Here is a 24,431-nt window from a genome sequence, read left to right as displayed (position 1 = left end):
AATCTTGCATATTTTACTATATTTGCACTAGTTTTATTTGGCAGTGATACATTTTTACCAAATGAAATATATTCTGATATTTGACTATCATTGTGGAGTGATGAGTTTTTCCAGTTCTATTACCTCAGTGTTGATAGGGCTCACTAGTGAAATAAGGGAGTTGGCTTGAGAAGCTGCAGCTTACATAACAGGGTGATGGAGGGGCTGTGTGAAGTATTTAGGCAAGTTTCCACCAGTTTCAATCTTTCATGCCAAAGTTCCACATAATGAAATAAGTTTGAGTTTCTCTGCTGATCGTCTCTTCAACATTGAGTTATGTTTTTTGTCACAGAAATATGATCTGGTGCTATATGTCATAGGTATAATTATAGATTACATTTATTTCTGTGTTTTGCTCTCAGGTCATAGTATACCTCAGTGTTTTTCAACCAGTGTGCCGCGGCACACTAGTGTGCCGCGAGACATGGTCAGGTGTGCCGTGGGGAAATTAAACATGGGTCCCCAAACTATGGCCTACGTGCTGGTTACGGCCCGTGGAGGCTATTTATCCGGCCTGCCGCCAGCCGCCTCCATCCGAACATAAACATTCCCCTCACAATCCCTCCAGCTATCAGCGACAGGAAGAGTGGAGGCACAGGGAATGCTCACTGACCAGTCACCTTCTAGGATTCATCCCGACCACTAGCGATGAACCAATACTAGGCCGCCTCTCATCCACACCCAGGAAGGTCCCCGCTCGGGCTGCCACGCACTTGTCATTGTGTGGCCGCTGCGAGTAGTTGAAGCTGTTACTTCTCCCCATGGTCCCGATTTCTAATCCTGGTCAGGACTGGAGGTAAATGTTTCCACCACTAGATGAAGCCTCAGCCTCAGCTGGTTATGTCTATCCTGATGGTGTATATAGATATTTGACCTTTTTCTTTTTAAAAGAGGCCCCCGCAAAAGGGTGATATACAATGCATCACAATGTTATTTAACTTTAAAGCTAAAGTTTGCTGATCTTCCTTTGGACAGTTTTTGGTTATCTGTTGCCAAGGAGTTCCCCATTCTGGCCAACAAAGCTATTTTGACATTGCTCCCGTTTTCAACCACATATCTATGTGAGCTGAGCTTCTCAAGCTTGACTGCGATAAAAACTAAAAACAGAGAGAGACTGAGAACTGTTGAGGAAGAGCTTCATGTGTGTCTTTCTACCATTCCTGCCAGGATATCCCTTTCGTGTTCATCGAAACAGGCCCAGGTTTCACACTAAGTGAGTATAAATACATTTAGAAACTATATTTTTAACTATATGTATAATATGTACTGTGTTAGAGTGTCATTTTGTATCATTTTGGTAGGTGGTGTGCCCCAGGATTTTGTAAATGTAAAAAATGTGCGGCGGCTCAAAAAAGGTTGAAAATCACTGGTATACCTCAATTCATTTCTCACAATTTTATTCTTTCCTAACATAAGAATTTCAAATTTGAGCCATTATAAGATTAGATAAATAATACTATTATAGATTTTCTAGTTAAATTCAGAGGTTTGTTTTTTTTTCTTACAGTATACAAAATTATTTTTTGTTTAGCTTTTTTAGCTTTCAGTGGGAGAGTTGATCTGAATAACCAAATCCACCAAACTGTAAATGGGAACCTTCCACAAATATACTGTAGGGGTGACGTGCCAGCTCATTTTGCAGTTCACAAAATTTTTAATCTGCTACTGTGTCTTCCCTAAATTTAATGGAGTTGAAATGATTAGTATTTCTTTTTACCACAATCACTGTTAGTCTCAAGAACATTAGATATGGTATAAAGTAGGATTTCATCTTAAATGGCCTTAGGCTTTGTCACCTTGTAAAGTCAGGCCCAGCGAGGGCAGGTGGATGATCATTTTGTTGTGTCAGATAGCTCCTAGCAGAGCAGAAGTGATGATAAGGCCTTTATTTGAAGACAGTGGAAACCACTCTAATATTGACCCATCTGAAATATAGCATCACATGAAATATGAACGATAACTTATAAAATCCAAATTCCTGTACAAATGTATATAATATAAGCAAATTTAAAAATGATTACCTTAGCCCTGGCCGGTTGGCTCAGCGGTAGAGCATCGGCCTAGCGTGCGGAGGACCCGGGTTCGATTCCCGGCCAGGGCACATAGGAGAAGCGCCCATTTGCTTCTCCACCCCTCCGCCGCGCTTTCCTCTCTGTCTCTCTCTTCCCCTCCCGCAGCCAAGGCTCCATTGGAGCAAAGATGGCCCGGGCGCTGGGGTTGGCTCTGTGGCCTCTGCCTCAGGCGCTAGAGTGGCTCTGGTCGCAATATGGCGACGCCCAGGATGGGCAGAGCATCGCCCCCTGGGGGGCAGAGCACCGCCCCTGGTGGGCGTGCTGGGTGGATCCCGGTCGGGCGCATGCGGGAGTCTGTCTGACTGTCTCTCCCTGTTTCCAGCTTCAGAAAAATGAAAAAAAAAAAAAAAAAAAAAAATATAAAAAAAAAAAAATGATTACCTTATGTTAAGAGTACAAATGTAAACATATGGAAATTGAAAACCATATGTCTATCCCTATGATGGTGTATAGCAGTGGTCCCCAACCTCTTTTGGGCCACGGACCGGTTTAATGTTAGAAAATATTTTCATGGACCCACCTTTAGGGTGGGACAGATAAATGTATCACATAACCGAGACAAGCATCAAGAGTGAGTCTAAGATGGATGTAACAGAGGGAATCTGGTCATTTTTAAAAAATAAAACATCGTTCAGACTTAAATATAAATGAAACGGAAATAATGTAAGTTATTTATTCTTTCTCTGGGGACCGGTACCAAATGGCCCATGGACCGGTACCGGTCCATGGCCCGGGGGTTGGGGACCATTGGTGTATACTATCACTAAAGATAATTTTTAAAATTCCACTTCTTGTGGTTGCTTTTTATTTTTACATATTACTTCCAACTCATATATATAGTGTGTTTGTAGTAATAGCTAGATACTAGTTTGTATACTTTTACTTAACATTATTTTAATATATTTAAATAAACTAATAATTAGCAAGTAATTTTGATTCATTCTATGTTTGATTGCTTAGAATTTAAAATCTTGAGAATTGATTTTCTTTTTACCACATAGGTCAAGACTAAGCTTTAGTGACATGTTAACCAAGTTGTTTCCCCAAAAGAATACCCAAGAAGGAAATTCTTAGGATTAACTAGAAACATGCTGATGGAAGGGATAATTTCACTATAACTCCCTAATAATTCTTAAGCTGTTACTATCCTACAAGCAGCATTCTTTTGATTTATATTTTGCAAAATTGCTAGTTTTCAAGCTGCATTCTAAACTACCATAGAGAGATAAATGTGATAAATACTAGGATTTAGCACAGTGGATCTGAACTGGGTATGATTTTGTGGCAGTGACTGGCCACAATTTTGGTTGTCACAACTGTGTGTGGGGGCCACTGCTCCTGGCATCTAGTTGGTCGGGGCCAGGCATGCTCCTAAATATCCTACAATGCATAGGACCACCCTTGTTATGCTAATGTTATGAAACCTTGCAATATATAACTCCCTCCCTGTCTCTCCTTACCTTCCACTCCCTTTCTCTAAAAATTGATATGGTGGTCCTTGTAAGTAGCAAACACCTGACTCAAATAAAAGATTGTGTTGAACTGCTTTTTGTTTGTTGGAAAGCTGAGCTAATTTGTATCATTTATTGCATGGAAAATAATTCTTGTAGCTAATAGCCTTGAATATTTTTGGTTGTCAGTATGTCTAGTTGTTGGTTTGTTTTTAAGAAACTGTGAAATATTTTTCTTAGTAAAATTAATTTAATTTTGACATTATATAATCCTGGGCTCTAACAGTTTTGTTAGCCTGAATCACATGTGGTTTAGTACATATTGAATTAATTGTTTTACAGTTACATGGTTGTTTATATATTCAGAATACTTTACACATTAATTTTTCCATAAGTGATTGTCATACACCCCATGAAATGTATAGAGCATACATTCTTCTCACTCTTTGACAGATGAAGGAACAAACTTAGATAAAATGATTTGCCATATATATTATAACAAGTTAGTGACGAAAGCAGTCTTGGACTCAGAGGTCAAGATGCTTAGAACATTTTCAAAGTTACTGGTTACTGATATGTTATTTAGTCTTCCTGACAGTCCTATGATATGGGCTTATTATTCCTATTTTATAGATGAGGATACTAGTTCAGAGATATTAAGCAAATTACTGAGGGTCACCCCACTCATAATGTAGTTTGACTATTTTCTGTAAGCCCGTGCTGCTTCTCTAGTTAGCTTTCTCTCATAAATCAATCTGACATTTCTGAATAAACTCACCACATCTGCCCTACCTAATTATGTACGTCTCTTGACACTGTAGGGGAGGGAAATTTCTCTAAGTCTCTTTGGGTTGCTGGCTGGATCTAAAACTTAAACTGATATAAGACACATTAACAGGAGAAAAACACACATTTTATAAACTTTTACATGTACATGGTGGCTTTCACAGGAGAATGAAGTCCCAAAGAAGTGACCAGAGCAGAAGCTTTAATACATTTTAGACAAAGATATAAGACATCTGTGAAGAATGGAAAACACAAAGGTGTTAGAGCTAGAGGTAGCATGTGATGAAGTTACTAGGAAGATGGCATTAGTTGAACAAGATTTGTTTGTACAGCTTTCTTTCCTCAATTCCTTGTCTCTGGTGATGATGGTACCTTTGATGTGGGAGTTTGTCTCTTGCTTTCAGGAAGAAAAAAGGTGAGTCAGAGTGTCCTTGCACCTGCTATTTCTTACGTACCTTTAATTCAGATAATCAATATGTCAAAAGTGCGTATTTGGGGGAGACATTCTGGTTTCCTTCAACACCTACTTCATGTTGTCACTTGAATCAATTGGTAACTCAGTGCTTATAATACTCCTATGATTGGACTTGAATAGCAACTTCACTGAGCTTTGATGAACTATAAGATAACACTATTTGTTATTTCAGATTTACTTTTTGAGAACAGGAAGTCCAAGAGCAGTTCAAAGAAATGGCTCTTGGCTGTGTTTGAGTACACATATCTGTATGAGGCACCCAACTCAGCGTGATTCACTTTGCTTATCCGATAGAGGGATTTACATTGGGAATAGGACTCGTTTTTCCTTCTGATTTTCTAATTAGAATCTATAGTATTCTCTTTAGCCATCTTTTATCCCAATTTTGAGGCTGTTCCTCTTTTTATCCATGTTGATGTAAACCTCAGACTGACTTACTTGACTTTTAACAACAAACAAAATAACACAATGATTGGTTTTTATTTTCCTTTCTGAAACATTTCGAATTCATCTTCCTCTGAGTGCATCATTTTTCTGAGATGGCAGGAGCTGGTAATTGTCATTTTATTTTCTAGATTGGAAAATTTAAGAAGAGATTATCAGTTTACCCAAGTAAATTAATTTCAGAGATAGGCTTTAGAATGTAGGTTTTCAGATCTTACGAAACTAAGCCACACTGTAATTTTCATTAGATCAAAAAGAATATCTATTTATTTTATTCTAAGATACTTGATGATATTCAATTCTTGATGTAGTTGGAAATTTTAATGTTTCATATACTACATCCATTGCCTGGATTTTGAAAATATGTAGTATGAAATTGTGGGTCTGGGATGGAGAAGTGAAAAGATATCTTTTAGTGCAGTGGTGATTGGGCAAGAAAAATTATAATTAGACTTAAAAGGTGAAGATTCCCAACTTTTTGTAAAACTGAATCGTAATAACAAGTCATTTTTTTTTTTTACCTCTGTCAACCAAAAAGGCTTAGGCTATAATAAATAATAAAAAGCCTTTATTTTAGTGTAGGATTGTAATCCAAGAGACACAAATTCAAGTACCAACTTCATTGAACTCTTGAGAAAACAAAAACGGCAGGGTTTATAAACACAAAAACAACAGAAGACATTTTTCCTGCTGGCTACCTAATACGGTGTCATGACTCGTTCAAAGAGGATTGGTGAGATCTAGGTAATGAAATTCTGGTAAATGTTGACATGGAACTTCCAGGATGTACTTCTAATGCAAGTGCCTAAGTTCAGATGTCTAAACCTCATGTGGGCTCCAAAGTCAAACTTTCCTAGTGACCTCTGGACTCTTTTAGCATCCCCTGGATATCAGTGCTCTGTTTTAGATATTAGGGTTCATACCTCCATGAAGAAAAATGCTAATATCCAAGTAAACTATTTATTTTATTATTGAAGGAAGATATGACTACTCAACTATAGTTGAAATAAAGCTGACTTTCATACTTGTCAAGCAAGGGAGAACTATGCTTGAAGAATGTAGTCCCCCAAATAGGCAGAGATGCACTTAGATAGGATTTTTTTTTTTTTTTTTTTTTTTTTTTTGTATTTTTCTGAAGCTGGAAAGGGGGAGAGACAGTCAGACAGACTCCCGCATGCACCCGACCGGGATCCACCCGGCACACCCACCAGGGGGCGACGCTCTGCCCACCAGGGGGCGATGCTCTGCCCCTCCGGGGCGTCGCTCTGTTGCGACCAGAGCCACTCTAGCGCCTGTAGCAGAGGCCAAGGAGCCATCCCCAGCGCCCGGGCCATCTTTGCTCCAATGGAGCCTGGCTGTAGGAGGGGAAGAGAGAGACAGAGAGGAAGGAGAGGGGGAGGGGTGGAGAAACAGATGGGCGCTTCTCCTGTGTGCCCTGGCTGGGAATCGAACCCGGGACTTCTGCACGCCAGGCCGATGCTCTACCACTGAGCCAACCGGCCAGGGCCTAGATAGGATTTTGAGGTTTAGAATTTTTCTCCCCCATAGTGAGACAATTTAGGGATTGGCTGACTTGCAACTTAGAGGGATCTGGCCGGCTTTGAGGAGTGAGGGTCCTGAAGAGGAGCAGTTCCTAATCGGCTGATTTTCTCAGCTGTGTACTTAAGTGGAAAGGTTGAGTAGAGGTAAAGGATTGATTGATTGGTGCATATTTAAAAATCAGTTCTGTGGTTTCTTGATCCCAGCTTGGGACAAGAGCCAAAGAATAATCTTTAGCTTTATTGAAGTTGAAGAACGGGTGCTTTTTATTTTCCACATTTATGTCAAACATTTATGTTGGCAATTGTGCTAATATAACATATTTGATTTTGCTTTTCTTTTGGAACAAAAATGAATACATGTAGTGAATATCATTTGTTGTCTATCTCTATTAGTCTCAGTATTACATGAGATTTTGGACCCAGGTTCTTGCTTCAGGATTATTTTTATACATAGTTCAAAAGGTAAATATGTTACTTATGGAAATACTTTAATGTATTAAATATCATATTATGGTAAAGCTATGTTACTTTTATGTCTATTTTTCTCTCATGGGAATGTCATATCACATGCTTGCCAAAATTAGTTTTCTTGGATGCTGAATTACAGATCTAAAAGTTTTTTGGGTGGCTTTTTTTTTTTTTTGCTGTTGTTAGAGCTACATCTAGAAGTGATTACTTTTTGAAAGTTAACTAGCAATTATTCTTATCAACAATTTAGAAGGTATGATTGAATTGCATGTCTTTTATATAAGGTAGGCTGAATTATTTTAGTGTCTGTGAATCACTTTACCACAACTGCTATATCATAGTACCATTATATAAAATATTTTGGTTTAATATTTATTTTAGAATATTTTATTTCTTACAGTGAAATCAAGAGCTATTTATGATTATTTACCGGAACAGTGACAAAAAAGTAGGTACGTTTATAAGTTAATCTCTTGGGGTAATATTTTAGTTTTAAGAATATTTTTCTATGGAGATTTTAACCCTTTGAGTAACATGAATGTTCATAAATATGTAAAGCAACTTTAAAAAAGGGCAAATGTATGTTCTTCTTGTTTCCATAAATTGGTTATCAAACAAACATGATTTTAAGTTAATAAAACTGGAACTGGAACTAATTTCATTTTTTGAAAAAAAAAACCTCACTCCTGGGGGTCAGCGAGCATGGAAAAAACTCACTACTCAAAGGGTTAAAATAAGTTCAGAGGGCATTCTTTATCTTTGAAGTTAGAAAAGACAAAGTGAGTTTTTGGTATATTTTATTGTTTGTATTGAAATATAATTTAAAATACTGTACACACTGTATTTACATTTGAAATGAGCTGAAAATAATTTTCTAAGCACGGGTGTTGTTGTTGTGTTTATTGGCAGCCCCTCCAGCTTTTGTGTCCTAACCTCTGCCTTCCATACAGGTGTCACCTGGGATCAAACTGCATTAGTTATTTAGATAAAGTTTTTTTTTATTTTATTAAATGAGAGGTGAGGAGGCAGAGACAGACTCCTGCATGCACCTGGACCGGGATCCACCCTGCAAGCCCCTACCAGGCTCTGTTGGGCCAGGCTGCTGCTCCATTGTTCGGCAACTGAGCTATTTTAGCACCAGAGGCGAGGCCATGGAGCCATCCTTAGCGCCCAGGACCAACTTTGCTTGAACCATTTGAGCCATGGCTGCAGGAAGGGAAGAATGAGAGAGAGAGGGAGAGAGAGATATGGGGGGGGGGGGGGTAGCGAAGCAGACAGTTGCTTCTCCTATGTGCCTTGACCAGGAATCAAACCCAGACTTCCACACGTCGGAGGCTGATGCTCTACTGCTGAGCCAAGTGGCCAGAACCAGATAAAGCATTTTTATGTGAAAGCCAGATTCTTGTTTCTGTATGCAGTCCAAATTTCTGACCTGCTATGATAGTTAACCTTAAGAGGTTAATCTAAACCCAGTATTAAAATGAATACTGTTTATGAATTTATTAAAATCAATAGTTTATTAAAAAGCTGTTATTTAACTACTGTTGGGCAGATAAAATGTATTATGCTCACTTTGTTAAAGATTACGCTGCCCACGAGGAGGCCGTTGCCCAGGTGATATTAATGTGTGTTGGGGGCAGGCAGGATTGTTGTAGCCTGGGGCTTGGTTTTGGGATTAAGCCTTTCCCACCCTTTTTGATGTGGGGCGGTACAATCCAATCATGCCTCAGAGTAGTGACTTTGTATTAGAGACTTCCCTATTTTGTATATTGGATTAGAGATTGTGAAGCTACAATATAAAGTGGGGGCAGAACAGGAGTTGGCTCTTGGTTACTGGGAGATTATCATTAGAAGAGAGAGCAGAGGAGAGCAGAGAATGGCCACGTGGAGGAGGCCAGGAGAAGCAGCCAAGATGGCGGAGTGCTAAGTGAGATGCCAGTTTGTGTAGAGTTTGTATCTGGGATAAGGAAGGAGATGGGGAACAGAGGTGAATAAGTCTGGTGAGCTAGAAACCTTTGATTCTAGGAAACTCAGATAAGTCAGTAGCTTTGTGAGCACTGAATGTGACTGGGTTTTGGAGCCCAGTGTGTATTTTTACTTGCCCGCCGGGTGCAAGCTAGAATTAAAGACTATGGCCCATCAGTTTTTGGCTCCACTGTTTCTTTACCGACTGTCCGAATCCAATGCGAACCTGCATGGGCCAGGCTGTTGTGATGGTAGCCCTGGCTACTGGCTCTACAACTACCAAATGGTACTCAGACGTTTCTATCCTCAACATTTAAATTTTATAAATTTATCCATAAATAGGTACTTAAGTTTTCTAGGAAAAAGTTGTCTTTGATGCCTAAATATGGTCACTGGGGTTATGTTTGTACAATCTATCTACAGTAGGAAATAATGGATTTGAAATGTGGTTTTTTTTCTTTGCATATGCAGTGGATAGGTCAGCTTTTATTGCCTCACTAAGCACTCTGCTCAAAAAAGAATCTTAGGTTAGGTGATCTTTTGTAGTAAAATGGAAAAAACAAGGGTTTTTGTACTCTTCAATAAAAGCCTTTGCTAATATTTGGTTAGAAAATGGTGTCATAGTTTTAATTTGCATTTCTTTGATTATTAGTGAGGCCTGTCTTCTCTTCATTCAACTATTAGCCATTTGGATTTTACCTACAGTTGTCAGATTTAGTAAATAAAAATATAGGATACTACTGAATTTGAATTTCAGGTAAATAACAAATAAATTTTTAGTAAAAGTATATATTTGTAATAGCTGGGACATAGTTATGCTAAAATTTTTTCATTGTTTAGTTTTAATTAAAATTTAGTGGGAATATCCTCTACTTTATCTGATAACTTTAATTTTACTATTTGTGAATTGTCTGCTTTGTCTCCTACTAAATTTTCAGTTGTGTTTTCTGCATTTTTGTTATTTTCCCAGAGTTTTTGACGTACACTAGATATTAAATCCCTTGTTTTCTTATTTTAATGTTGCACGCCTATTTTTCTAGTCTTTTGCCTATAGCAAACTTTGTTGAATAACAAGTTCTTAATTTTGATAGAGTCAATAATTTCATCATAATTTTTCCATTTTTTTATTCTTTTGAGGCCTTTCATCAATCAAAGTCACAAATGTCTTATTCTTCTTTTTCTATCTTTAACATCATAATTTTACCTTTCCTATTTGAGATCTTTACTTCATTTGGTGTTATTTTATGGGGAGAGTAGTAGAAAATGAGGTGAGAGAGGTCATGAGGGGAGCAGACTGCATGAGCCCCTTGTGAGGATTTTATGCTAATTGATAGGAAGCCAGTGAAAGTTTTGCACAGAGGGTACCACAGACTGAAATATGCTGAAAAAAAACTTGTCTGATAACCATTGAGAATAGTATGTGTAAGGTGTGGCAAAGACTGCTAATTCTTGTGCAGTATCTGGTTCTTCCTTCTGTTATTATCAAAACCCCTCTTGTCGAGCTGGGTACATGGCTTTGTACTTTGAGACTGTATTCTTGAACTTCCTCTGCCTGTAGGTATGGCTATGTGATTAGGTTTCGGCCCACTAGATGTGAGCAAAAATGGTAAGTGCAGCTTCTGGTTTATCTGTTTAAAGATAAAGGTTTGCCCTATTTATCTCCCCCACCCCACTGCTCCTTACTGCTAACTGGAATGTGGCAACAACTATAATGGCAACACTGCATTGAAACCACAGATGTAGGCCCTGGCCGGTTGGCTCAGTGGTAGAGTGTCGGCCTGGCGTGCAGAAGTCCCGGGTTCGATTCCCAGCCAGGGCACACAGGAGAAGCGCCCATCTGTTTCTCTACCCCTCCCTCTCTCCTTCCTCTCTGCCTCTCTCTTCCCCTCCCGCAGCGAGGCTCCATTGGAGCAAGGATGGCCAGGGCGCTGGGGATGGCTCCTTGGCCTCTGCCCCAGGCGCTAGAGTGGCTCTTGTAGCAATAAAGCGACACCCCAGAGGGGCAGAGCATTGCCCCCTGGTGGGCAGAGCGTTGCCCCCTGGTGGGCTTGCTGGGTGGATCCCGGTCGGGCGCATGCGGGAGTGTCTGACTGTCTCTCCCCGTTTCCAGCTTCAGAAAAATACAAAAAAAAAAAAAGAAAAGAAACCACAGATGTAAATTCTGTGATGAGTATAGCGGAGCTATCCCTCATCTTCCTTGGTCCCTGGATGGCACTTTGGAGCAGAACCAGGTACTACTCACGCTCCCTCCAGCCACGTGCTTCTCTCTGTGCTATTTCAAGGAAGAGAACAAACTTCTTTCTTATTTGAGCCACTGTATTTGATATTATTTTATCATAGGAACTTACCCCAAATCCTGTCTAATGCCAAAATTGATACCTGAAGTGGGTGTTGCCATAAGAAAAAGCTAAAATGCATGGCACTGGTTTAATGGTTGGCAAACAAATATAGACACTGTGTTATAGGCTAGAAAACTGGTGACTGTGCTGTGGCAAAACGTTTGGTGAAACTGCACCTCTGGTAAGTTGGTGGGCAGTCAATATGTCTGCCCAGTTTGTACCTCCAGGGAAGTGGTTAGAAAGATTGCTGAGATGAGTTGACTACCCCTTGTTGCTTTAACAGGGAGCTATAATAGGGGATTGAATGAAGGAACAATTGCAGTTAGCAGTTTGTGGTTAGAGCTGGAAGGGAATAAAATTTTTTGTCCACTCTGCTTCTGGCCTGTGTTCTGAACTGACTGAAACAACAGTACTGTGGGGTATTGCAGGGTTGAAAAATACTGCTTCTGTATCCCAAACAGCAATAGGTAAGCTTCCTTCTCAGAAGCCCATTAGATTTTCTTAGCCAGGCCATGAAGCCAGTCCAGGCAAAGATCAAATTAAGGATTTACCTTCCCACTTGAACCAGTCAGTTAAGCTAGGTAAAGCTCCAGTTACACAAAGTCTCAGTTCCTGACAACACAGGTTTATTTCTCATTTATGACAAGCCCATGACTCAGCTCCGCAGCCTCTGTTCCTCTAAGCTGAAAGAATAGGCTTTTGAGGGCATCACTATTCTGTGGAAGAGAGAAAAAGATATGCAGAACCAGCAGCTTGGAAGTGGCATGTGTGACTTTTGTTCAGATTTTATTGGCCAAAACAAATCAGATGGTTGAACCTGAAATCATTCCGGTAGGAAGGACCATCTCAAGTCGCATGGTGTGCCCTTGTCTCATGGTAAATCTTGCCATCGTGAATCAGATCCAAGGTCATTAACCTTAAATTGAGAGAGGGCTGGATCTGCCACAGAGGCCAGAAAAAAAAGGGTAGAAAGGACAAGCTTAATTCCCATGACCAGACTAAATCTGTTGTGCTTACTTTCACATGGCCCTGACTGAAGACAGGCTCATTGAATTTTTAAGAGGATTGTGTTGTCAAGGATGCTAGAAGTTTTCCTTCAGCTTGTAGTGGTTTGACATTGACTTTTAAAGCAACCCTTGACCCTGAAGTTTTGTATCAGCTCTTTGCTGACTCTTTGTAGCACATATTTGCCTGTGTGCACTTCATATATGGCTGGAATGGATAAAGGAAAAGTAGAATCTTCTTGAGGCAAAGCCAGGCTCCAGGAGAAAAACTGACTAAGGAGATCCTCCAGAGAACAGAAATGAGTTTAACCAAGGGACTTGCTTTCCTGGTACAGCAGGGATTCTTTGCTGTTCCTGTCCCTCAGTATTTCATAATTGGTAAGAATATGTATTTGCCATTTTTTCTTTTCAGAATGGAAGACTTAGTTACATTCATGTTATTTGCATTCTGTTGTCTGTTGAGTATGATGCTGGTGGTGGTGGAGGGCAAAAGTTACTTGTTTGTAGGTCACTAGACTGAGATGGAGCCAAGTTAATATGTGTTGAAGAGATTGTGTGCCACCCAGAGACTGTAGACTTTGATCTGAATTCAGTGACTGGATGGGGCTTTAGGGTTATCTCTTTAGAACGAAGAAGACTTTTCCAGAATGGGAAGGATGCAGTCCCATCTGTGGTATTTAGCAAGATGTATAGCCCCTATATAGAAAATCTTATTTCTTGGGCTCCATGTAGCAAGGTGAGGCCACATGTCTAAGTTTTGGCTAGTGAGTGGGAGTGGAAGTGATGTGTGCTACTTCTAAACTATGCTTGTGTTAAAACTGTGCTTATTTATTATTTATTATATTCTTTTCCTTCTACCCTCATGAAGGAGATGTAGGTAAGCCAGTTTCTGTCATCCAGAGAAGGGCAGTGCCCCTCGGTAGTGATGGGGCAAGAGAGAAGGAACCTTAGTCCTTGGACTGAGGAGAACTGTCCACATTCCTGGGACCACTTGGCTGTCCCTGGTCTATTCCATTAGAGAGGAATCAACTCTTATTCATTGGCATCACTATATTCTATCTAGGTTTTGTTATAGCAGAATAGCCTGTGTCCTACTTGATATTGATGGCAGTGATGTAAGGAGGGAATGAACAGGAAGTTAGATTTGTTCCTAGTGTTTTTCTTAGTTGAAGCTTTTGATTTATTTGTTCTTTCTATGAAAATTTATTTTTAAAATTATCTAAGAGTTCAGAAATAAACTCTTAAACATCACTCCTATTATGATTATGATATATTCCTTTTTATTTCATATGCATATACTTTATAATATTATATATGTACATATAACTTTGTATCTTGATATTTTCATGTGATATCCATTTTATTTGTCACTTTAGAATTCTTGTGGTGGCACAGTTTATTGTTACCTAACATTCAGTTTTACCATACTTGACTTACAAGATCGTTATTATTGGCTCCTAAGGACTGAATTGTGTCCCACTAATTCATGTTGCATCCCTAACCCTCCCTGTGACTATATTGGGGACAGGGCTTTTAAAGAAATGATTAAGGTTAAATGAGGCCCTAAGGGTGGAACCCTGATCCTAGAGAAGAGAAAGGGACCCCAGAGATCCCCTCCATGTAGTGCTAGTAAAAACAGGCTGCCTGCAGCCCAGGAAGAGAGCTCGCACCAGGGCCTTAATGCTGGCACCCTGATCTGGTGATAATACAAATTTCTATCCTTTAAGTGACATACCGTGTCATGGCAGCCCTGGCTGACAGTGGCCGTGTGGCCATGCTTTTCATTGTTTTCATTGCGGTACCGCATGTGCAGGCCCAGGTCACACAGTCAGTAGCAAACAGACTGTGAAGAAAGGCCCAGGAAAGTAGAACACCAAGAAAGAGTAATGTAACTGAAGCCAAGAGACAAGCATTTTAAGATTAAGGGTGTCCAACATTACATTGATGGTTCTATTACGTTCTGAATGGGTTTTTGGTTAAGAAGTCACCTGTGACTTGGAGAGAGCAGTTTTGTGTTTGCAGGCAAAGTCCAGATTTCAGAGGGTTTCTTGGTTGATTGGGGAGGAGAGTGAAGTGGTAAAAATGTCAGTTTAGACTGTCTTTCAGTTGGCTGTGAAGAGAAAGGGACTAATAGGATCGGGCAAGAGAGAGACACAAGGTTTGGGGAATGTGTCAGTTTTTTTGTTTGTTTTGTTTGTTTATGATGGGAGAGATTTAAGCATTCATGCAGTGGGGAAAAAGCTGGAAGAGAAGGATAAGATGATTATGTAGAGGGCATGATGGATGAATGATGGCATCAGATTTGTAAGGAGGTGGGATTGGTGCCTTGAGCTCTGGAGTCTGGTTGAAGGTTAGCTTTGGGCGCAAAGAGGGATGACCTTCCTCCACACTGCCAGGAAAGAGGTACGAGTGGGTGTATGGCTGTCAGCTGTTGGTTATTGGTCATTGGAGTGGAGGAAACAGAGGGAGTCTGACCTAATAACCTTCCTTTTGTTTCTGTGGAGGTGATGTCATTTGCTGAATGGAACAGAGAGTTGGAAGCTTGAAGAAAGTGATGGAAGTTTGTAATTGATTCTGGACTGTGAGAGGGAGCTGATTGGGAGTCCTGCAAAAGATTGATGAGGAGCAGTGAGAAGGACCTTCTGAGATGGGAGGCCATGTGTTTGCAGAGTCCCCAGTCCATGCAGTTGGGGCTTTTCATAGCAGTCTTCTTTGAATAGTTGAGGTCTGGGAGTGAGGAAGTAGATCCTTAGATTGATTTAGGCGAAGGGCAATCTGGCAAGACAGGTGAGAGTTTAGGCAAGAGAGTGGCAAAGCTGGGTGATCATATTGTAGGTTATAGTAGATAGGAAGTGAAGCTTGGGGCATGGCTGATGGGTCAGGAAAAGGAATACAGAGTAGTATGGGGAAAAACTGGGTGCTTCAGCATATTGAAGGTCAAGTATGATTTATTCATTCAATGAATATGTAGCATTTTTATTCTAGGTACTTTTCTACTTTTCTAGGTGATGTGGCTACCTAGATCAGAACAGCGATTAAAATAAAGTCCTGCTCTGGGAGATTTTGCTTCACATGGGAGAAAGACAACATATAGATGTAGATATAGAAAAATAGATGAGTGTGTGTGTGTGTGTGTGTGTGTGTGTGTATGTAATTACCAATTATAAGAAAATGTTAAAATGAGGAAGATTAAAGAGTTAGAGCAGGGGTCAGGAACCTTTTTAGCTGAGAGAGCCATGAACACCACATATTTTAAAATGTAATTCCATGAGAGCCATACAACGACCCATGTACGTTACGCATTATCCAATAAAAATTTGGTGTTGTCCCAGAGGACAACCGTGATTGGCTCCAGCCACCCGCAACCATGAACATGAGCGGTAGAAAATGAATAGATTGTAATACATGAGAATGTTTTATATTTTTAACGTTATTATTTTTTTTTATTAAGGATTTGTCTGCGAGCCAGATGCAGCCATCAAAAGAGCCACATCTATCTCGCAAGCCATAGGTTCCCAACCCCTGAGTTAGAGAGTGATGTATCTTCTACGTTAGATACTGTGAACAGGAAGAAGAGTTCTCTGAGCAAAGACTGGGATGTAGTCGGGACATAGCAGTACTGTGGGTGAGTAAACAGCATGGCAGTGCCTGGCCAGGAGCTTGCCTGTGGGGCAGCCAGGGCACTGTGCAGCAGTGGTAGGAGGGGTATGGTGATTAAGAAAGGATGTTATATTAGGGCTGCCATAAATTAGATGACTTTATTCAAGTGCCATGTGAAGTACATTGGAAGGTTTAAATCATAGGCGTGACTGTCTTAACTTTTCTGATGATTCACAATGGCTGTTTTGTGGAGAACTGGTTGGCAGTGGGACTCAAGGAGTCGAGGGAGCTAGACTAGTCAGAGGTTGTAGCTGGAAAGTTGCATATTGTAGTTTAAGACTAAAGCAGTCAAGTGCTTCTGGGTGAGGGATCTCATTGCTGTTCCTTTAAGCAGACGCACCCACTCCACAATAGGCATTCTTCTCTGTGGATAAAGGCCTGACCTGACCCTTGGTGTCTACCGCACCCTTTCCTGTTTTTGACTATTCCTCATCATTATTCATTCTCCCATTTTGTCCTCACTTTGTCTTTCAGATCTGATGGGCATTGTTGTCTGCCTGGCCAAGACTTCCTCTAGATTCAGTTTTTCAGCCCCTTTTCTCTGCAGACTAAGTTCAGCCTTCAGAAAATTTACATGCAATCCTAGTATATGAGGCAGATGAAAGTGAAAACACTGTAAGTCAGTGCCCTGCCCACTTATAGCTGTTCTCTGACCCCACAGAGCAAATCAGGACACCTCCAGACAACCCTGGGCCTCCCAGTTCACAGTGTGGAGAAGCCCGGCACTGAACTGTGATGGCCTTCTTGCGGTGGGTAATCCCTGGGATCACCTTAGGTCACGTTGTCCCTGCACAGCCTGTGCCTTCTTAGTCCTTAGGCACCTCGCTAGCCAAATGCAGCACACCCCCCCGAGTCATGAAGGATTGTGTGTAGGGCATTCAGAACCATCAGGCAGGTCTGGTACCTCTTTCTGAGTTTTAGTTTTACTTGCTGGCTGTTATTTAAGTTATTAAATTTGCACATTTAAAATGAATGTATTTCCAGTTATAAGCCATGCGTTCTGTTTGTCCTTCTCAACAAATTCTTATGTTGACCTTAATTATAACAATACTAATTTTTTTTTTTTATAACAAAGAAACTGGATGCGTTACAGTTGAGATTTGTATCATTTGTATAAACTCTTTAAGGGAAAAAACACAAGACCAAGAAATTTAAAGTTTGTTTGGGCCAATTAAGGCTTCAGTCTTCTGGGGTTTATTCAGTCCCTCTGCTCTGCGTTAGAAATATTTTGATAGACTAGGTTAGAACTACCCTTTTAAGTTTTCAGATTTGTAACTAGATATTTTTATGTTTAATGGAGCTATTTTAACACTTTCTTCAGCATATAATAATATTTGGCCATAATATAGACTCTGAATATTCAGGGTTTTCTGGTTAAAGATAAATATGTGTATTATCTTCCTTTGTCAAAGTTTCATTTTGATAAATATCATCAAAGTAAGCATTACTGCATTATGAAAAGGATTGATAAGAACCTACTGTTGCCCTACTGAAGCCAATACTGAAGTCAACCTGGACCACAAAATAAGTTTAGGTTAAAAAAAAAAAAGAGGAGGATCACTTGCATTAAAATCCAGAATGATTTTTCTGAGTTGAGGGAGAATCTTTTAGCAGTAAGATAAAAATTTACTTTGGACTGTTTGCTATTAAGAAATTGATTTAGGGCTAGGAGTTTTGTACAGGACTGCTAAATTGTAAGACTAATGAGGAAAGGATTTGGTTATGCACACTGATGCATCCTGAGCTAGAAGTAGCACACTGCCGGCACAGAACACTCAATAACTATTTTTTTGAGTTAATAAATGAATCATCTTTGATATAGCTGTGCAAATAATGTTGACAATATCAGAATCAAGGTTGAATGAAGACATCCTGGATGTTCTGTCATAATGTTGCTATAATAAATCAATATATGGCCTCTTTAAATTAATAAAAACTTTAAGCATTCTTTTGAGTCTGTCAGTTGTCAAAGCTGTTTAACCATATGACATGCCAGCTTTACCCGTGCAATGAGGATGGCAACACAGAATATGTTTAGAGCAAATGGCTCCATTAAGATTAAGTGAGATACATAGAATGGGACAAAATACATGCGAATTGTATATCTGAATATGTACTTGTAGCCAATATTTATAAAAACTGTTACAACTCAATGGTAATAAAAAAGTAAATTACCCAAGTGAAAAATAGGCGAAGGAACTGAGTAGACTTTTCTCCAAAGGAGACTTCAAAATGACTAATGAGCAGATAAAACGATGCTCAACATCATTAGTCACAGAGGTATGCAGTTCAAAACCACAAAAGAGTATACTCATAGTCACTACTTGGCTATAAATGAAGACAGATAGTGTAAAGCCAGTAGCCATGGTCACCATCATAGCTGCTTGACCAGTGCAGGTTCACATTTGATTTGGACAGATGGTAATGAAACAACTGAGCCAAGAACTGGTGGGCCATTACCTTTAATCCTAGCTCACACCCAGCGGGTGAGTAAATACACACAGTGAGAATACATTTCCCTTTCCATTCAGTGCTCCCAAAGCCACTGACTCATCCGAGTTTTCCTAGAATCAAAGGTTTCTACCTCCCAGCCTTATTCACCTCTGTTCCCCATCTACTTCTCTTTGCACAAACTCTGCATAAACTGTCTTCTTCAACACTCCACCATCTTGGCTGCTTTCTTCTGCAATGCTGATGGCAGGAACCAAGCAAGAGTGTCCCCAGTCTGCCTCATTTTATAGTGTAGAAAGTAAAGCCTTTAAGCCAGTGTACAAATAAGAAAGTCTTTGATACAAAGCCACTCATCTGAGGTATAAATGGGATTCCTCATAAGAGTGCACCACCCCACATCATGCAACATTTAAGGGTATGGGGAAAAGCTTAGTTTTGAAAAGATATTAGTATTAAAAGGGTGGGAAAGGCTTAGTCTTAAAACTAAGCCTTAGGCCCGGGGTCGGGAACGTTTATGGCTGAGAGAGTCATGAATGCCGCATATTTTAAAATGTAATTTCATAAGAGCCATACAATATGTTTAACACTAAATACAAGTAAATGTGTGCATTTTATGTAAGAACAACACCTTTAAAGTACAATAAACCTCTAAATTCTTTTTAATAATGTTGTTATACTGTTGCTAACCAATGATGAATAAAGTACTTTTTACCATTAATGCAACTTCTGGTGCTGCATGGTTTTGCTAATGGCTTTGTAGTCTGGTTGATATGTGGTGAGGTTAAGCTTCATGCAGGCATTGAGACTTCCATCCGTTAAACGTGATCATAGGTTGATCTTAACGTTCTTTAGATGTGAGAAAGACTGCTCACATGCACACGTAAAGCCAAACATTGTCTGTACAGCAATACTCACACACTGCAGTGTGTGGTATATGATGGGAAGCGTGTTCCAAGTTTAGACAATCTGCTGGTCTGCAGGTGGATGTTTTTTCATTTCTCCCCACTTATGTTTGCTCGCCAACTCTGCTTGCTGTTGTGCAAGTCTTTCCAAATCTTCATTCAGTAAGTTGAACTTATTCACCCACACGTCTGAGGCCTTTAGGTCAGCAGCTTGTAGCTCAAAATCTCTGACGGAGACACCGGGGATGTAACTCAGGTCAGCACTCTTCACTGCACACTCATGTGGATGGGTGATGAACTTAAAAAGATGAGTGTGCTCACGAAATTTTCCCAAAGCATGCTTTGAATGACTATAGGAGATTAGATGTGAAGCCCACTAGCTGCTGGAGATCAAGATGTTGAGCAGGGTCACTTGCTGTGCATGCATCTTTAAACTCTCCAAGTTTTTCAAAGTATAGTAAACGACCTGTTTCAATGTCAGCGATGAAGAGTTCCAGCTTGTTTCCAAATGCAAACACTGCTTGTTGAAGGCATAAGACTGTATTTCCAATGCCTTGCATTTTCACAATGAGCTGATTCAGATATCCAGTCGTGTCCAATGAGATAGAACTTCAGGAGCCACTCAGTGTTAGCTAACTCAGGATGCTCGACGTTTTTCATTTCAAGAAAAGTCCGATTTCGCTCTGGCAAGCTGCAAAATGGCTGAGCATCATCCCTCTTGACAACCAATGCACATTGCTGTGCAGAAGCAGACCAGGATGATTATTCCCAACTTCATCCAGCAGTGTTTTAAACTGGTGATGATTTAAAGTTTGGGCAACAATAAAGTTGACCACCCGAATGACCAGCGACATCACCTCACCAAGCTGCTCGCTACACATCTCAGCACAAAGCGCCTCCTGATGTAGGATGCAGTGAAAATTTAGGATGGGTCTCTACATGTTCACAAAGAAGTGCTATGAATCCTCTGTTTTTCCCCACCATGCATGGAGCACCATCAGTATACACTGAAATAAGTTTATCCATCAGTAGATTTTTTTCTTTAGTGAACTCAGTGAAAGACTTGAATAAATCCTCCCCTCTTGTTGTCTCTTTCATAGGCAAAACAGCAAGACTTTCCTCACGTAGTGTGTCACCAACAGCAATACCTTGCAATCATGCTGAATTGGGATAAATGGCTTACGTCTGTTGACTCATCATAAGCGAGAGAAAAGAATGGTGCTGCATTTATGTCCTTCACTTGTGTTGCCTCAATTTGATTTGCCATCATGATGGTACAGTCGTGAACAGTTCTTGCCAACAGAGGCACGTCTGTTATTCGTTTGATTATCTTGTCTTTATCCAAAAAGTCGTCAAAAAGTTCATTGGCAACATCAAGCATGAATGTTTTGGCATACTCCTCATCTGTGAATGGCTTTCCATTTCTCACAAGTGCTAAAGCAGCAGCAAAGCTAGCCGAATTTCAGTCACCTTATTAGGTCCAAACACGGAGTTGCTGCTGAGTAGCTTGCACTCTGTACAGTAGCTATTGACATGCTTTCTTCCTGCTGTCCCCCACTGGATATTTCGATGCAAATGTAGTATGGCGTGTGTTGAAGTGCTGCTTTATATTTGACCGTTTCATCGATGCAATTTTATCATTGCATATTAGACACACTGCAGAACCTGCTGTCTCCACAAAGGCGAATTCCTCTGTCCATTCCTGTTGAAAAGTACGATACTCCTCATCTTTCTTTCTTTTAGCCATCTTCTTCGTCAATAGGGCTTCTGCAATTAGCTAGCTGATTACTTGATTAAAAGGAGGGAAGTTCCTGACCTCACAACGACCTGTGTACGTACATTACGCATTATCCAATAAAAATTTGGTGTTGTCCCGGAGGACTGCTGTGATTGGCTCCAGCTACCTACAACCATGAACATGAGTGGTAGGAAATGAATGGATTGTAATACATGTGAATGTTTTATATATTTTTTTTTGTTTGTGTTTTTTTTTTAATATTTTTTTTTCATTTTTCTGAAGCTGGAAACAGGGAGAGACAGACAGACTCCCGCATGCGCCCGACCGGGATCCACCCGGCACGCCCACCAGGGGCGAAGCTCTGCCCACCAGGGGGCGATGCTCTGCCCATCCTGGGCGTCGCCATGTTGCGACCAGAGCCACTCCAGCGCCTGAGGCAGAGGCCACAGAGCCATCCCCAGCACCCGGGCCATCTTTGCTCCAATGGAGCCTTGGCTGCGGGAGGGGAAGAGAGAGACAGAGAGGAAAGCGCGGCGGAGGGGTGGAGAGGCAAATGGGCGCCTCTCCTGTGTGCCCTGGCCGGGAATCGAACCTGGGTCCTCCGCACGCTAGGCCTGAATGTTTTATATTTTTAACATTATTTTTTTATTAAAGATTTGTCTACGAGCCAAATGCAACCATCAAAAAAGCCACATCTGGCTCGCAAGCCATAAGTTCCTGACCCCTGCCTTAGGCTATGAGGACCTTCCAGCTTACAGCCTTTCTCCCACACCCAATGCAAACTATAAGCGAGCAAATATATCATATTTACAAACTTATTTGACTAAGAGAGAGTAAAAACTTTGTTGAGGATGTAGAGAAATTGGAATCTTCCTACTGACTGGTGGGGATGTGAATGTGGGCAGCTGCTCTGAGAGTTTGGCAGTTCTTTAAAAGAATAAAACCTAAAGTTACCATACAGTTACACAGCAATTCCACTCTAGGTGTATACCCAAAATAAATGACAACATGCATACATACATACACTTGTACACGAATGTTCATAGCATAGTTAAAATGTAAAAGCAACCCAGACATCATCAGTTGCTGAATGGATAAGTGTGGGTCAAATAAGTTTGTAAATATGATATATATGTTTGCTTACTTATACTTTGCATTGGGTGTAGGGGACAAGTTGTAAGCAGGCCAGGTCCTTATAGCCTAAGGCTTAGTTTTAAGACTAAGCTTTTCCCCACATCCTTGACTGTTGCATAATGTGGGGTGGTGCACTCTCATGAGGAATCCCATTATACCTCAGATAAGTGGCTTTGTATCAGAGACTTCCTTGTTTGTATATTGGATTTAAGGTTTTGATTTCTACACTATAAAATGGGGCAGAGGAGCCCATTCTTTGAGGAGAGAAGAGAAAGACCACGTGGAGGAGAGGAGAAGCAGCCAGTATGGCAGAGTGCTGAAGGAGAAGCCAGTTTGTGCAGAGAGTAGGAGATGGGGAACAGAGGTAAATAAGGCTGGTGAGGCAGAAACTTTTATTCTAGGAAACTTGGATAAGTCAGTGGCTTTGGGATCCCTCAATGGAAAGGGAAGTGTTTTCTCACTGTGTATATTTCTTGCCCCTCTGGGTGCAAGCTAGGATTAAAGCGAATGGCCTACCAGTTCTTGGCTCCATTGTTTCATTACAGTCTGTCTGAATCAAATGCAAACCTGGGCCAGGCAGCTGTGATGGTGGCCGTTGCTACTGGCCATACAATAAGCAAGGTGGTATGTCCAGACAGTGGAATACCATTCAACAACAAAAAGGAATGCTGCAGTGTGGATATACAGTGGGACTTTGAGATACGAGTTTAATTCGTTATGTAACCAAGCTCATAAGTCAGTCAACTCGTATATCAAACAAATTTCTCCCATTTAAAGTAACTGAAATAGAGCAGAAAACACCAAGCCTAGACTGAACCAGCTCTACAAAAAACACACCCAAACACACGAGCAAAATGAGAAGACAGAGAAGTGCAATCCAAATGAAACCACAAGAGAAACCTCCAGGAAATGAACTGAGTGAAATGGAAATAACCAAACTTCCGATGCAGAGTTTAAAGTAATGATTGTTAGGATACTTAGAGATCTTAGAACAACAATGGATGGTCATTATGAACACCTAAATAAAGAAATAGCAAGTACAAAAAAGGACATAGAAATATTAAAAAGGAATCAGTCAGAGATGACAAATACAGTATCAGAAATAAAGACTACAATGGAAGGAATTAAAAACAGAATGGATGAAGCTGAGGATCAAATCAGCAAGTTGGAGGACAAGTTGAATGAAGGCATGGAAGCAGAGCAGAAAAAAGAAAAGAGACTCAAAATGTCTGAGGAAACTCTTAGAGAGCTCTGTGACAACATGAAGAGAAATAACATCTGCATCATAGGGGTTCCTGAAGAAGAAGAGAAAGAACAAGGGATAGAGACTTTATTCAATTATATCATAGCTGTAAACTACCCTAAATTAATGCAGGAAAAACTCTCACAAGTTCAAGAAGCACAGAGAACTTCATTAAAGCGAAACCCAAAGAAATACACCAAGATATATCATAATTAAAAAACCAAAGCTAAGTGATAATGAAAAAATATTAAAAGCTGCTAGAGAATAAAAGGCTATCACCTACAATGGAGCCCCTATAAGGACTTCTCAACAGAAACACTTGAGTCCAGAAGAGAATGGCAAGAAATATTCAAAGTTATTAAGAACAAGAACCTAAAATAACTGAAGTAGATTTAATTCGTTCAAACCCTGTGAAACATCCCCAAACCATCCTAAATTATGAAAAAAAGACATGGTTTTAATTAAGAAACACACATGTATCCTTTACCAATGCATAACAAAATATATGAAATTAAAAAAAACCCACGTTATTTAGTACTATATTCTTACCGTGGAGACAGATGAGTGCGGCTAACGGAGGTGAATGGTGCAGGAGGAGGGAGTGAGGAAGGGATGCAGGCACTGTAGACAAGTAAACTAATAACTGCACTTTCTTAGCACTAAATGTAAACTAAAACTGCATTTTCTTTACTTTAAACAAAACTAAAACTGCACTTTCT

The 24,431-nt window shown here is 40.2% G+C and overlaps 1 protein-coding gene across 11 annotated transcripts in view; it reads left to right on the top strand.

Moving 5' to 3' along the window:
- ZNF438 (zinc finger protein 438) overlaps positions 1 to 24,431 on the top strand; it is a 239,376-nt gene that overhangs the window by 5,740 nt on the left and 209,205 nt on the right. For 2 of the 11 annotated variants that reach the window (XM_066386890.1, XM_066386888.1), the window contains exon 2: positions 7,677 to 7,728. The exons of the other annotated variants lie outside the window; for them this stretch is intronic. The gene's annotated coding sequence lies outside the window, so the exon portion shown is untranslated. The remainder of the gene's footprint in view (positions 1 to 7,676; positions 7,729 to 24,431) is intronic. 11 annotated transcript variants of the gene reach the window in all.

The sequence above is a fragment of the Saccopteryx leptura genome, chromosome 5, assembly GCF_036850995.1.
Source record: "Saccopteryx leptura isolate mSacLep1 chromosome 5, mSacLep1_pri_phased_curated, whole genome shotgun sequence".
Classification (NCBI taxonomy): Eukaryota; Metazoa; Chordata; class Mammalia; order Chiroptera; family Emballonuridae; genus Saccopteryx; species Saccopteryx leptura.
Note: the sequence above shows the minus strand (reverse complement) of the source record. Positions and strands in the feature narration are given on the sequence as shown.